Here is a 16949-nt window from a genome sequence, read left to right as displayed (position 1 = left end):
TTGAACATCCGTCTCAAGTAAACCATATTCAAGGGGAATAATAAAACTTGATTATAAGGAATTTACCCACTTGAATGAAAGAATGGATGGTGGTGGCTTGGGGAGAGGTATCTCCAATGTCCTTGCAAGCTCTACTCCCTTATATTCTTCCTTGATTGCCTCCACCTCTTCACAAACTTCTTCACTTTAAATCCTTTGTTCATCAACTTCATCTAACTCTTCTCCATCACTCAATTCATAAATTGGAGGACGAGAGAAATCTACCTCCACATCACTTTCAAATTCATTGGGAGAAGGTTCGTCAAATTCAAAGGATTCACCACCAAGAAGGTTGGGTGCATGATCTTCATCACCAAGGGAACTCAATTCTTGCTCCATTCCCTCCAAGTCTTCATTCAAAAATTGTTTTGGAGGTTGTGCACTCTCCTCCTCAACATCAAATTCAATCTTCTTGGAGAGGTTTTCTTCAACTCTAGGTTCCCAAGGAGGTTTCGCAACTCCTAGGTCTTCAACCACTTCTTCCTTTTCTTTAATGTTCATAGGCTCCTCCAATTGTTCTAACACAAAGTGGCATTCCTCCTTCTCCACCGGAGTTTCCAATCTCTCCTTCATGCTTTTTTCTTCAATTAATTTTCCACATGTGACCATGGGAGTGCTTTGAGTGCTCAAATATCAGGAGGCTAACCGGCATACTACTGATGAGCGGATAATTTATACGCTTTTTGGCATTGTTTTTAGGTAGTTTTTAGTAGGATCTAGCTACTTTTAGGGATGTTTTTTTAGTTTTTATGCAAAATTCACATTTCTAGATTTTACTATGAGTTTGTGTATTTTTCTGTGATTTCAGGTATTTTCTGGCTAAAATTGAGGGACCTGAGCAAAAAATCTGATAGGAGGCTGAAAAAGGACTACAGATGCTGTTAGATTGTAACCTCCCTGCACTCAAAATGGAATTTCTCGAGCTACAGAACTTTTAATGGTGCGCTCTCAATTGCGTTGGAAAGTAGACATCCAGGGCTTTCCAGAAATATATAATAGTCCATACTTTATTCGAGTTTAGATGATGCAAACTGGTGTTCAACGCCAGTTCCATGCTGCATTCTGGAGTAAAACACCAGAAACATGTCACAAACCAGAGTTAAACGCCAAAAACATGTTACAACTTGGCGTTTAACCCCAAGAGAAGCCTCTACACGTGTAAAGCTCAAGCTCAGCCCAAGCACACACCAAAGTGGGCCCCAGAAGTGGATTTCTGCACTAAGACTTATTTCTGTAAACCCTAGTAACTAGTCTAGTATAAATAGGACTTTTTACTATTGTATATGGATCATTGGACGAGCTTTTGGAACATCTTTGATTATTGTTAGTCCTTAGACATTGGAGGCTAGCCTCACGGCCATGCCTACCTTATTTTCACTTATGTATCTTCAACGGTGGAGTTTCTACACACCATAGATTAAGGTGTGGAGCTCTACTATTCCTTGAGTATTAATGCAATTACTATTGTTCTTCTATTCAATTCAGCTTATTCTTATTCTAAGATATTCGCTGCACTTCAACATTATAATGTGATGATCCGTGACATTCATCATCATTCTCACCTATGAACACGTGCCTGACAACCACTTTCGTTCTACCTTAGATCGAGCGCGTATCTCTTGGCCTCCATTCTGAAAGATCAGAGTCTTCGTGGTATAAGCTAGAATTGTTGGCGGCCATTCCTATGATCCAGAAAGTCTAAACCTTATCTGTGGTATTCCGAGTAGGATCTGAGATGGGATGACTGTGACGAGCTTCAAACTCGCGAGTGTTGGGCGTAGTGACAGACGCAAAAGAATCACTGGATTCTATTCCAACATGATCGAGAACCGACAGATGATTAGTCGTGCTGTGACAGCGCATTTGGACCATTTTCACTGAGAGGATGGGAAGTAGCCATTGACAATGGTGATGCTTTACATACAATTTACCATAGAAAGGAGTAAGAATGGTTGGATGAAAGCAGTAGGAAAGCAAAGATGCAGAAGGAACACAGTATCTTCATGCGCTTATCTGAAATTCCCACCAATGAATTACATAAGTATCTCTATCTCTATTTTATGCTTTATTTTTCTTTATATTCGAAGACCATTATAACCATTAGAATCCACCTGATTGAGATTTACAAGATGACCATAGCTTGCTTCAAGCCGACAATCTCTGTGGGATCGACCCTTACTCATGTAAGGTTTATTACTTGGACGACCCAGTGCACTTGCTGGTTAGTTGTGCGAAGTTGTGAAGAAAAGTGATATTACAATTGTGCGTACCAAGTTGTTGGCGCCATTGAGATCACAATTTCGTGCACCAAGTTTATGGCGCTGTTGCCGGGGATTGTTTGAGTTTGGACAATTGACGGTTCATCTTGTTGCTCAGATTAGGTAATTTTCTTTTCAAAAAGTTTTCAAAAATCTTTTGAAAATTTTTTATTTGTTTTCGTTTTTCCAAAAAGAAATTTTTGAAAAATCCAAAAAAATTAATAAAATCAAAAAAATAAAAAATAAAAAAAATCATTTTTGTGTTTCTTGTTTGAGTCTTGAGTCAATTTTTAAGTTTGGTGTCAATTGCATGTTTTTAAAATTTATGCATTTTTTTTCAAAAAATTAATGCATTGCATTCTTCATGATCTTCAAGTTGTTCTTGGTAAGTCTTCTTGTTTGATCTTCATATTTTCTTGTTTTGTGTCTTTTGTTGTTTTTCATATGCATTTTTGAATTCATAGTGTCTAAACATGAAAATTTTCTAAGTTTAGTGTCTTGCATGTTTTTCTTTTCTTGAAAATTTTCCCAAAATAAGTTCTTGATGTTCATTATGATCTTCATAATGTTCTTGGTGTTCATCTTGACATTCATAGTGTTCTTGCATGCATCGTTAGTTTTGATCCAAAATTTTCATGTTTTGATCATATTTGTATTTTTCTCTCTCCTCATTAAAAATTCAAAAATAAAAAAATTTTGAAATCTTTGGGTTGACTTAGTCAAAAAATTTTAAAATAAGTTGTTTCTTGTCAGTCAAGTTAAAATTTCAATTTTAAAAATCCTACCTTTTCAAAATCTTTTTCAAAAATTAAATCTTTTTCATTTTTCTTATTAATTTTCGAAAATTTTAAAAAATTGATTTTCAAAATCTTTTTCTTAATTTTATTTCATAATTTTCGAAAACTTTACTAACAATTAATGTGATTGATTCAAAAATTGGAAGTTTGTAACTTTCTTGTTAAGAAAGGTTCAATCTTTAAATTTTAGGATCATATCTTTTAGTTTCTTGTTAGTCAAGTAATCAATTTTAATTTTAAAAATCAAATCTTTTTCAAAACAAATTTCAATCATATCTTTTTAATCATATCCTTTCAAACATATCTTTTTCAAATCATATCTTTTTCAAAATCAATTTCAAAAATCTTTTCTAACTCCTTATCTTTTCAAAATTGATTTTCAAATCTTTTTCAACTAACTAATTAACTTTTTGTTTGTTTCTTATCTTTTTCAAAACCACCTAACCACTTTTTTCTCTCTAATTTTCAAAAATCACCATCCTCTTTTTTAAATTTAAATTTTATTTTTTCTCTTAATTTTCGAAAATCACTAACCATTTTTCGAAAACAATTTTCGAAAACTCCTCTCTCTCACCTCCTTCTATTTATTTATTCATTTACTAACTCTTCTCTTCATCTAAAAATTCCAACTCTCTCTCCTCTAGGTTCGAATTTTTCTCCTCCCTCTTTTATTCTTTTCTTCTTCTACTCACATAAAGGAATCTCTATACTGTGACATAGAGGATTCCTCTTCCTTTTCTGTTCTCTTCTTTTTCATATGAGCAGGAATAAGGACAAGGACATTCTTGTTGAAGCAGATCCTGAACCTGAAAGGACTCTGAAGAAGAAGCTAAGAGAAGCTAAAGCACAACAATCCAGAGAAAACCTTACAGAGAATCTTGAAAAAGAAGGAGACATGGCCGAACCCAATACTAATGCAAGGAGGATGCTTGGTGATTATACTACACCTACTTCCAACTTTTATGGAAGAAGCATCTCAATCCCTGCCATTGGAGCAAACAATTTTGAGCTGAAGCTTCAACTAGTTGCTCTAATGCAACAGAACTGCAAGTTTCATGGACTTCCATCAGAAGATTCCTATCCGTTTTTAAATGAGTTCTTGCAGATTTGTGATACTATTAAGACTAATGGAGTAAATCCTGAAGTCTATAGGCTCATGCTATTCCCTTTTGCTGTAAGAGACAGGGCTAGAACATGGTTGGACTCACAACCTAAAGATAGCCTAGACTCTTGGGATAAGCTGGTCACGGCCTTCTTGGCCAAGTTCTTTCCTCCTCGAAAGCTAAGCAGGCTTAGAGTGGATGTTCAGACCTTCAAGCAAAAAGATGGTGAATCCCTCTATGAAGCTTGGGAAAGATACAAGCAGTTGACCAAAAAGTGTCCTTCTGACATGCTTTCAGAGTGGACCATTTTAGATATATTCTATGATGGTCTATCTGAGTTCTCTAAGATGTCACTGGACCATTCTGTAGGTGGATCCATTCACCTAAAGAAAATGCCTGCAGAAGCTCAAGAACTCATTGACATGCTGCAAATAACCAATTCATGTACACCTCTGAGAGGAATCCTATGAGTAATGGGACGCCTCAGAGGAAGGGAGTACTTGAAATTGATGCTCTGAATGCCATATTAGCTCAGAACAAAATGTTGACTCAGCAAGTCAACATGATTTCTCAGAGTCTGAATGGATTGCAAAATGCATCCAACAGTACTAAAGAAGCATCTTCTAAAGAAGACGCTTATGATCTTGAGAACCCTGCAAAGGCAGAGGTGAATTACATGGGTGAAGCCTATGGAAACACCTATAATCCCTCATAGAGAAATCATCCAAATTTCTCATGGAAGGATCAACAAAAGCCTCAACAAGGCTTTAATAATGGTGGAAGAAGCAGGTTTAGCAATAGCAAGCCTTTTCCATCATCTTCTCAGCAACAGATAGAAAATTCTGAGCAGAGCCCCTCTAGCTTAGCAAACATAGTCTCTGATCTATCTAAGGCCACTCTAAGTTTCATGAATGAAACAAGGTCCTCCATTAGAAATTTGGAGGCATAAGTGGGTCAGCTGAGTAAGAAAATCACTGAAACTCCTCCTAGTACTCTCCCAAGCAATACAAAAGAGAATTCAAAAAGAGAGTGCAAGGCCATGGATATAATCAAAATGGCCGAATCTAAAGAGGAAGGGGAGGATGTGAAGCCCAATGAGGAAGACCTCATGGGACGTCCTCCAAACAGAAAGGAGTTCCCTATTGAGGACCTAAAGGAATCTGAGGCTCATATAGAGACCATAGAGATTTTATTAAACTTCCTTCTGCCATTCATGAGATCTGAGAACTACTCTTCCTCTGAAAAGGATGAAGATGTAACTGAAGAGCAAGTTGCTCAATATCTAGGAGCCATCATGAAGCTGAATGCCAAGTTGTTTGGTAATGAGACTTGGGAAGATGAACCTCCCTTGCTCATTAGTGAACTAAATACATGGGTTCAACAGACATTACCTCAAAAGAAACAAGATCCTGGTAAATTCTTAATACCCTGTACCATAGGCACCATGACCTTTGAGAAGGCTCTGTGTGACCTGGGGTCAGGTATAAATCTTATGCCACTTTCTGTAATAGAGAAACTGGGATCTTTGAGGTACAAGCTGCAGGAATCTCATTAGAGATGGCAAACAAGTCAATAAAACAAGCTTATGGATTGGTAGAGGACGTGTTAGTGAAGGTTAAAGGCCTTTACATCCCTACTGATTTCATAATCCTAGACATTGGGAAGGATGAGGATGAATGCATCATCCTTGGAAGACCCTTCCTAGCCACAACAGGAGCTGTGATTGATGTTGACAGAGGAAAGCTAGTCCTTCAATTGAATGGGGACTACCTTATGTTTAAAGCTCAAGGATCTTCCTCTGCAACCATGGAGAGGAAGCATGAAAAGCTTCTCTCAATACAAAGTCAAACAAAGCCCCACAATCAAACTCTAAGTTTGGTGTTGGGAGGCCACAACCAAACTCTAAGTTTAGTGTTGAACCCTCACATTCAAACTCTAAGTTTGGTGTTGGATGATCTCAATAATGCTCTGAACATCTGTGAAGCTCCGTGATAGCTCACTGTCAAGCTATTGACATTAAAGAAGCGCTTATTGGGAGGCAACCTAAAATTTTAATTATCTATATTTCTATTGTTCTTTTATGTTTTATTAGGTTTATGATAATGTGGAGTCACAAAACAATTGTAAAAATTAAAAACAGAATAAAAAATAGCAGAAGAAAAAGCACACCTTGGAGGAAGAGCTGTCTGGCATTTAAACACCAGAAACAAGCATATGTCTGGTGTTTAACGCCAGAAACAAGCACCAAGCAGGCGTTTAATGCCAGAAACAAGCATCGGTCTGGCGTTAAACGCCAGAAACAGGCTACATATGGGTGTTTAACACCATAAACAAGCATCAGTCTGGTATTAAATACCATGATTGTATACAGAGGGCATTTTACACGCCTCAAAGGTGCATGGATGAGAAATCCTTGACACCTCAAGATCTGTGGACCCCACAGGATCACCTCAAGATCTGTGAACCCCACAGGATCCCCACCTACCCCACCTCTCTCTTCTTCACACAATCCAATAACACTATACCCTTCACCAATCACCTCAATCTCTCTTCCCCATTACCCCTTCACCAATCACATCCATCCACTCTTCCCCATAAACCCCACCTACCTTCAAATTCAAAATCTCTTTCCCACCCGAACCCACCCTAAATGGTCGAAACTAAACTCCTCTCCCTCCACTATATAAACCCCTCCATCCTTCTTCATTTTCACACAACACTACCTTCTCTGCTCCCCCTTGGCCGAAACCTACACCTCTCTCCCTTTCCTCCATATCTTCTTCTTCTTCTTCTTCTTCTTCTTCTTCTTCTTCTTCTTCTTCTTCTTCTTCTTCTTCTTCTTCTTCTTCTTCTTCTTCTTCTTCTTCTACTACTACTACTACTACTATTCTTTCTTTTTTTGCTCGAGGGCGAGCAACATTCTAGTTTAGTGTGGTAAAAGCATAGCGTTTTTGTTTTTTCATAACCATTGATGGCACCTAAGGCTAGAGAAACCTCAAGAAAGAGGAAAGGGAAGGCAATTGCTTCCACCTATGAGTCATGAGAGATGGAGGGATTCATCTCAAAAGTCCATCAAGTCCACTTCTATGAAGTTGTGGCCAAGAAAAAGGTGATCCCTGAGGTCCCTTTTAAGCTCAAAAAGGGTGAATATCCGGAGATCTGACAAGAGATTAGAAGAAGATGATGGGAAGTTCTCTCCAATCCAATTCAACAAGTCAGAATCTTAACGGTTCAAGAGTTCTATGCAAACTCATGGATCACTAGGAACCGTGATCAAAGCATGAACCCAAATCCAAAGAATTGGCTTACAATGGTTCGGGAGAAATACTTAGATTTCAGTCCGGAGAACGTAAGGTTGGCGTTCAACTTGCCTATGATGCAAGAAGACGCACGCCCCTACACTAGAAGGGTCAATTTTGATTAAAGGTTAGACCAAGTCCTCACGGACATATGTGTGGAAGGAGCTCAATGGAAAAGAGACTCAAAAGGCAAGCCGGTTCAATTGAGAAGACTGGACCTTAAGCCTGTGGCTAGAGGATGGTTGGAGTTCATCCAATGCTCCATCATCCCCACTAGCAACTGATCCGAAGTAACTATGGATCGGGACATCATGATCCATAGCATCATGATTAGAGAGGAAGTAGAAGTTTATGAAGTCATCTCTCTAGAACTCTACAAAGTAGCCAAAAAGTCCTCCACCTTGGCAAGGCTAGCTTGTCCTCATCTCATTTGCTATCTATGCAACTTAGCTGGAGTTGTCATAAAAGGAGACATCCTCATTGAAGAGGACAAGCCCATCACTAAGAAGAGGATGGAGCAAACAAGAGAGCCCATTCATGGATCTCAAAAGACGCATGAGGAAGCTCATCAACAAGAAATCCCTGAAATGCCTCAAGGGATGCATTTTCCTCCAAACAACTATTGGGAACAACTCAACACTTCTCTAGAAGGATTGAGTCATGACATGAACCAATTAAGGGTGGAACACCAAGAGCACTCCATCATTCTCAATGAGATTAGAGAAGATCAAAGAGCTATGAGGGAGGAGCAACAAAGGCAAGGAAGAGACATAGAGGAGCTCAAGGACACCATTGGTCCTTCAAGAAGAAGGCGCCACCATCACTAAGGTGGACTCATTCCTTAACTTCCTTGTTCTTATCTCTCTATTTTTTGCTTTTTGAGCTTCATGTTTGTCTATGTTTGTGTCTTTATTACATGATCATTAGTATTTAGTAACTATGTCTTAAGGCTATGAATAATTCCATGAATCCTTCACCTTTCTTAAAGGAAAAATGTTTTTAATACAAATGAACAAGAAGTACATGAGTTTTGAATTCATCCTTGAAATTAGTTTAATTATATTGAGGTGGTGACAATACTTTTTGTTTTTTGAATGAATGCTTGAACAGTGCATATTTTTTATCTTGTTGTTTATGAATGTTAAAATTGTTGGCTCTTGAAAGAATGATGAAAAAAGAAAAATGATATTGATGATCTAAAAAATATAAAATTGATTCTTGAAGCAAGAAAAAGCAATGAAGAACAAAGCTTGCGAAAAAAAAAAAGAGAAGTGGCGAAAAAAATTAAAGAAAGTAAAAGAAAAAGCAAGCTGAAAAAGCCAATAGCCCTTATAACCAAGAGGCAAAGGTAAAAAGGATCCAAGGCTTTGAGCATCAATAAATAGGAGGGCCCAAGGAAATAAAATCCAGGCCTAAGCGACTAAATCAAGCTGTCCCTAACCATGTGCTTGTGGCATGCAGGTCCAAGTGAAAAACTTAAGACTGAGTGGTTAAAGTCATGATCCAAAGCAAAAAGAGTCTGCTTAAGAGCTCTAGACACCTCTAATTGGGGACTTTAGCAAAGCTGAGTCACAATCTAAAAAGGTTCACCCAGTCATGTGTCTGTGGCATTTATGTATCCGGTGGTAATACTAGAAAATGAAGTGCTTAGGGCCACGGCCAAGACTTATAAAGGTAGCTGTGTTCAAGAATCAACATACTTAACTAGGAGAATAAATAACATTATCTGAACTCTGAGTTCCTATGGATGCCAATCATTCTAAACTTCTAAGGATAAAGTGAGATGCCAAAACTCTTCAGAAGCAAAAAGCTACAAGTCTCGCTCATCTAATTAGAACTAATATTCATTGATATTTTGGGATTTATAGTATATTCTCTTCTTTTTATCCTATTTGATTTTCAGTTGCTTGGGGACAAGCAACAATTTAAGTTTGGTGTTGTGATGAGCGGATAATTTATACGCTTTTTGGCATTGTTTTTAGGTAGTTTTTAGTAGGATCTAGCTACTTTTAGGGATGTTTTTATTAGTTTTTATGAAAAATTCACATTTCTGGACTTTACTATGAGTTTGTGTGTTTTTCTGTGATTTCAGGTATTTTCTGGCTGAAATTGAGGGACCTGAGCGAAAATCTGATAGGAGGCTGAAAAAGGACTACAGATGCTGTTGGATTCAGACCTCCCTGCACTCGAAATGGATTTTCTAAAGCTACAGAACTCCAAATGGCGTGCTCTCAATTGCGTTGAAATTTCCAGGGCTTTCCAGCAATATAAAATAGTCCATACTTGATTCGAGTTTAGACGACGAAAACTGGCGTTCAACGCCAGTTTCATGCTGCATTCTGGAGTAAAACGCCAGAAAGACGTCACAAACCAGAGTTAAACGCCAAAAACATGTTACAACTTGGCATTTAACCCCAGAGAAGCCTCTGCACGTATAAATCTTAAGCTCAGCCCAAGCACACACCGAAGTGGGCCCCGGAAGTGGATTTCTGCACTAAGACTTATTTCTGTAAACCCTAGTAACTAGTCTAGTATAAATAGGACTTTTTTACTATTGTATATGGATCTTTGGACGAGCTTTTGGAACATCTTTGATTATTGTTAGTCCTTAGACATTGGGGGCTGGCCTCACGGCCATGCCTACCTTATTTTCACTTATGTATCTTCAACGGTGGAGTTTCTACACACCATAGATTAAGGTGTGGAGCTCTGCTGTTCCTCGAGTATTAATGCAATTACTATTGTTCTTCTATTCAATTCAGTTTATTCTTATTCTAAGATATTCGCTACACTTCAACATGATGAATGTGATGATCCGTGACACTCATCATCATTCTCATCTATGAACGCGTGCCTGACAACCACTTCCGTTCTACCTTAGATCGAGCGCATATCTCTTAGCCTCCATTCTGAAAGATCGGAGTCTTCGTGGTATAAGCTAGAATTATTGGCAGCCATTCCTAAGATCCGAAAAGTCTAAACCTTGTCTATGGTATTCCGAGTAGGATCTGAGATGGGATGACTGTGACGAGCTTCAAACTCGCGAGTGTTAGGCGTAGTGACAGATGCAAAAGAATCACTGGATTCTATTCCAACATGATCGAGAACCGACAGATGATTAGTCGTGCTGTGACAGTGCATTTGGAACATTTTCACTGAGAGGATGGGAAGTAGCCATTGACAACGGTGACGCCCTACATACAACTTTCCATGGAAAGGAGTAAGAATGGTTTGATGAAAGCAGTAGGAAAGTAGAGATGCAGAAAGAACAGAGTATCTTCATGTGCTTATCTGAAATTCCCACCAATGAATTACATAAGTATCTCTATCTATATTTTATGCTTTATTTATCTTTATATTCGAAAACTATTATAACCATTAGAATCCGCCTGACTGAGATTTACAAGATGACCATAGCTTGCTTCAAGCCGACAATCTCCGTGGGATCGACCCTTACTCACGTAAGGTTTATTACTTGGACGACCTAGTGCACTTGCTGGTTAGTTGTGTGAAGTTGTGAAGAAAAGTGATATTACAATTGTGCGTACCAAGTTGTTGGCGCCATTGAGATCACAATTTTGTGCACCAACTACCTCGGTCAAGGTAGCCACAAATTCTAGTGTTTCCCTTTGCATCTCTCCTTGCCCTTGAAGTATAAGGCCAAGGGTTTCATCTATTGAGGATTGGGGTGGGTAGGAGGGTTCATTGTCTAGGAGAAAGAATTTATGATAGGAAGGTGGTTCTTCTTGGTAAGGATGTGGTGGTGTATATTGAGATGGTTCTTGGGGGTAGTAATCTTGGAATGGTGGTTCCATGTATGACTCGTATGGTTCAAAAGGTGGTTAGTGGGATGGATATGGATTAGGGTCACATGGAGGTGCTTGGTGAAAAGAGGCTTGTGAGTATGGTTGAGGGTTATGTTGTGGATATGGCTTATAGGCATATGATGGTGGTTCTTGAAAGTCACAAGGAAATTCACCATAGCCATTAGATTGGTATGCATCATAGAATGGCTCTTCTTCATAGTGCATTGGTGGAGGTTGTTGCCATGAGGATTGATCATATGCATATGGCTCCTCCCATCTTTGGTTATCCCATCCTTGATGCACATACACATTGAAGTTCTCCTTCTCTACAATATAGTTGTAATCACACTCATAGCCAAAGTGAGAATTCATGGTAGCAAGAGAAAATAAGAAACAAAAACTAATAAGAACTAATGAAACAAAATACTAAGACTAGCAAAAACTAACAAGCAATCCAAAAAGCAAGCTATTCACAATATTCACATATATACAATAACCAATAACATAACACCATTGCAACTCCCCGGCAACGGCGCCATTTTGATGATTGGATTTTTGATGGTATAGAATTTCAGTAATGAAATCTCGTTGTAAAGTATAGTTTCTAAACCAAGTAATAATCCTTTCATACAAAAGATTGTTTTTCACAAGTAACAAACCCCTAAAATTTATAAACCGAAGTATTGAACCTCAGGTTGTTCTCCCTAGGAATTACAATAAAGTATCTTGTTCTTTGTTATGAGTTATTTTTGGGGTTTTGATAAGAGGCATGAAAGATAAATAACAAGGAAGTAAACTAATAGCTAAAAAGGTCTTGGTAAGGGTTGGTAGTCAAGGATCTCTATCCTAATCACTAACCACAATATGAGAATTGGCGAGGGTTAATCCTATTAAGTCATCCTCTAACTAGTAAAGGAAAGTCAAATGAGCTATATCAATCCTAGTCCATAGGTCATAACTCTCCACTAATTCAATTAGTGAGAACTAGAGTCAATGGCTCCCAATCATCAATTACTTGGACATTAGTAACTCAAGAGTTCCTAAGTTACCTTTCCAAGCCAAGAGCATAAAATTCTACTCTAAAATCCTTCCAAGAATTTTATCAAACACTTGGAAGGCAAACGAATAAAGCATAGTAAATCAATCAACACTAAACCAACACTAATCCTTTCATACAAAAATTTGTTTGTCACAAGTAACAAACCCCTAAAATCTATAAACCGAAGTATTGAACCTCGGGTCGTTCTCCCTAGGAATTGCAATAAAGTGTTATTGTTATTGGTTATGAGATATTTTGGGGTTTTTAAGATTTTAGACAAGAATTATAAATGGCAAAGAAAATAAACTAACAACTAACAAAGCTCTTGATGAGATATGAGAACTAGAAGTCCTATCCTAGTTATCCTCCTCAATTGTGACAACAAATTGTCCATTGCTCCCACTTAGTTAACCTCTAACCATGGGGGAAAGTCAAGTGGTTAAATCAATTTGATTCCTCAAGTCCTAATCAACTCCTAAAGGAAAGACTAGTTTTAAAGGCATTCAAATCAATTAACAACTTCTAATTATCAATCAACAAAGGAATTAGATAACTCAAGTGTCACTAATTACTCTACCTAGGCCAAGAGGAATAAAATCTATACTAAAATCCAACCAAGCATTTCATCAAACACTTGGAAGGCAATAAAAGGAAAGCATAGTAAAATTGCAAGGAAAGTAGATCTACACTACTCAATTGCAAGGAATTAAACAACAACAAATCAAAGAAAACAATAAAGGAATATGAAAATATAAATTGCATTAAAGAGAAATAGAAGAACAAAAATGCAATAACATAAAAGTAGAGAATTACAAGAATTAAATGCTAAACTAGAGAGAAGAGATGTAGGAGAAGAAGAATTACAAAAGGAAAAGTAAATCAAAGTATGAATTAAACCTAAATCTAAGAACTAAACCTAATCCTAATCCTAATCCTAGAGAGAAGTGAGAGCTTCTCTCTCTAAAACTAACTCTAAACTAATCCTAATGTGTGTGAATGATGGAATCCTCCTTTGCTCTTCAATCCTTGGCTTTAAATAGTATTGTTGGCTCCAAAGTTAGTTGGGATTGGGCCCCACAACTCTTCTGAATTCGCTGGCCACGTTTTCATTAAAAATTCATACACCAGCACTGACGCGTACGCGCACAACACGCGTACACGTCCATGGGGTAATTCGCAAGGTGCGCGTAAGCGCCTGGTGCACGCGCGCATCCATGGGCGAGTTCAATTCTTTGGCTTTTCATGATCTTCTCCACTTTATATGCTCTCTTTTAACTCCTTTGATCCTTCCCTAGCCTTTTCAACCTGAAATCACTTTACAAACACATCAAGGCATCTAGTGGAATCAAAGGTGAGTTAAATTTAGCTAATTAAGGACCTAGAAAGAATGTTTTCACACTTAAGCACAAATTGAGAGACAATCATGAAATCATGCTATTTCATTGAATAAATGTGGGTAAAAGGTCATAAAATCCCTTAAATTCAACACAAGATAAACCCTACGAATGGGGTTTATCAATGCACTTTACTTTCCCTTGTCATCTACATTTGCGTTATTACTTTCTTGTTATTTAGACTTCAGCACTTTTACTTTCTCGTAATTTAAGCTTCTGTTCTTTAGTTTCTTGCAATTTAAGTTTCTGCCATTTACTTTCAACACTTTAAATTTCTTGCAATTTATATTCTGCTCATTAAATTACACCAAAAAGCTTCCAATATTCGCTTGACTAGACTCATCACCCAACTAAAGTTGCTTGATCCATCAATTCCTATGGGATCGACCTTACTCTTGTGAGTTTTACTACTTGATGCGACCAGGTATACTTGTCGGTAGTTTGTGCGGATACGTTTTCCGACCAACACCCACTTGACTTTCCTTCAATTGCTAAAGGATAACTAAGTGAGAGCAATGAACCTTTATCATTACACTTGGGAAAGGCAACAAGGATAGAAACTCCAATTCATTGCTAGTTATTCATGGATAGAAACTCCAATTCATTCCAACCAAGGCCTTTTATTTTGATTACTTATCATCTCTTGCTAGTTATTCATTGCTTTAATTCCAAGCTATTTATTTTTCCGTTCTCAATTTCAAAAATATTAAAAAAAATCCTAACCAATAATTTGCATATTGTGTCAACTCTTAGGGAAATGACCCAGGATTCTACTCCCAGTTATTTATTATTAATTGTGACACATTCTAAATTGATAGTGAAAATTTTGTCGGTTAAGCCTGTACTTGCAATGCTATTTTAGAAAATAATTTTTAGAAAATCTTAATCGGCATTTATCCACCTATCACACACCGCAACCATGATACAAGTGGGATGGAACTACCGTTCTTACTCGGCACAAGTGCCAAATAAATATGCAAATAGGACGAGACCTACGACCTTGCCACGCTAGCAGGACAAACCTCTGACCTTGCCAATTCAGTCTTTTAGACCATGCAAGAGGGATTAGGCCACTGTCCTTGCTGAATCAATAGTATTTATTAATTTTAACATGCAAGTGGGATAAAACCATCATCCTTGCCGAATCAGTCCTTCAAACAATCAAGTTCATTAACCCTAATTATTTATCAAGAAGTTCAATTTCATGTTTTCGTGAGCGGGATCACACCATCGTAGTTACTGTGGCCGGGACGAACCACCATCCCTGCAATAATTTCCTCCGATTAACTAAGTATTTATCTAGGAATAAATTAATTTAATTCGTTATATAACTCCCCAGTGTATTCAAATCTTAATTATCAACTATTCAACTCCATAAGGAGGTTAGAGGGGTTAAACCATGCCGGAAAGGTGGAACAGTCACAAAAATATAGTTCCTTAATAAAACAGGGTGTTTGCGCATGCACACCCCTGTGCACACACAAAAATCAGACTGCAATTCACGTCAGGTGCATATGCATCACCCTGTGCGTATGCACAACGTGCAATTTTCTCTTGGTGTGCATACTCACGGGCTGGAACACTCGCTCTATGTAGTGCACATGCATGCCCCTGTTTGCAAAATCTACAATTTCAGTTTTTTTCCACCAGTTTTCAAACGTGCATAACTTTTGCTACAAAATTCTATTTTTCTCCATTATTAGACGGGTTTTAAAGCTCTTTTTACCAATTTTTAATTCAAGATAACTTTTACCCAAATTTGAACTCTAAGCAACAAGTTATGATCTGTCGAAGTTGGTTAAAAATCTATTTTTATGCAAAATCTGCATAATGTCATTTTACAAATTCTCAATCCCTTTCACGTTTAAAACCTAACATAAACCAATCCTTGACACCATATATTCTCAATGTTCAATTCTCAATCATATCCTAACCATCTAACGTCCGGTCCACCAATTCCAAAACAATTATCATTTCCAATTCATATCAATTTCATTCAAAATAACCATGACAATTTAACCATAACAATTCAACCATAATCAATACCTCCATTGAGGCTTATCACTTACCAAAAGGATGAATCTCACCCAAAATTGGCCTCGGGCCCAATTCAGTTATGCATATATACATATATATCATAATTCAACTCATCATTCAACATAAAATTCGTACTAAGAGATCAATCATTCACAATAACTTTCATTTCCATTCAATCCTATCCTAAGAGCATTAAACCTAGATTTTCACATAACATTATATAATGACTACCCGAAACCAAAACTTGTACCTTATCGATTGTGGTTTTCCAACTCTTTGATTTCCTTTCTAGATGGGTCCAAGCCTCAAATTGCCAACGAACATCTCCATAAAGCATTCTGCAAGCAATCCAAATATTCAAATCTCTCCCCAAAACATGTCCTTAAATCTTCTTCCTCCGTCAATCCAAGCCAAGCACTCAAGCAACTCTAATGAATTTAAATTCACAAAATTCTCAACCTAGAGTTCATATAAAATGGATGTTTAAAGAAGAAAAAGGTCACCTTACCTTATCCCATTCAAATTTGGATGGAATCCAATTACAACCCTACTAGAGCTTCCCTATTGCATCAAAACCACAAAATTTCAACACCAAACCCTCCAAAACCATGAAATCAGGGAAGAAACAAAAAATGGGGCAAGAATTTCAAATTTTCTTCACTAGAACCAAAGAGGAAGTTGAGACGAATGCGTAGCCCCAAATGGGTCATTAATCGAAGCTACAGTTTGTGAGTTATGTGGATTTAAAGTGATGGATGAATATTGAACAAGGATTTCTTCACTCTCTTCCCTCTCTTCGTCGTGTATCTCTCTCTCTCAAAGTAGGGGATGAGGTGCTGAATTTGCTAAGTGAGGTAAGTATATATATCATGGACTTGGACCCAATGTGGGCCTGTTTACAACTTTTACGCTGTTGGCCCTACCTTGGGCCAAAATCTTTAAAATAAGTGTTCGATCTTTTACTCTAAATGTTTTTCTCATCATTAATACAGTTTTAATTTCTTCACACGCAGTACCATACAAATTTAAGTGGGCACAGTTAGTTTTAACGTCGATGTGCATTTTTCGCAATTAATTATACTTTTGCTTTCAATTTTATTTTCTAAGTAAAATTTTCACCAGTAGTTCCTCAAATTATAAATTTTAAATTTTTAACCCATTTTAGTTCATAAGTAAT

General features: G+C 37.4%; 1 non-coding gene across 1 annotated transcript; it reads right to left on the bottom strand.

Annotated features, from left to right (window-relative positions):
- Nucleotides 1-4382: 4382 nt before the first annotated feature.
- Nucleotides 4383-4490, bottom strand: LOC127745120 (small nucleolar RNA R71). The gene has a single exon (XR_008006316.1). It is a non-coding gene; the product is annotated as a small nucleolar RNA R71 (small nucleolar RNA).
- Between the last annotated feature and the right edge of the window lie 12459 nt (nt 4491-16949).

Source organism: Arachis duranensis, chromosome 2 (genome assembly GCF_000817695.3).
Source record: "Arachis duranensis cultivar V14167 chromosome 2, aradu.V14167.gnm2.J7QH, whole genome shotgun sequence".
NCBI classification, from domain to species: domain Eukaryota; kingdom Viridiplantae; phylum Streptophyta; class Magnoliopsida; order Fabales; family Fabaceae; genus Arachis; species Arachis duranensis.
This window is presented reverse-complemented; position numbering and strand designations above follow the sequence as displayed.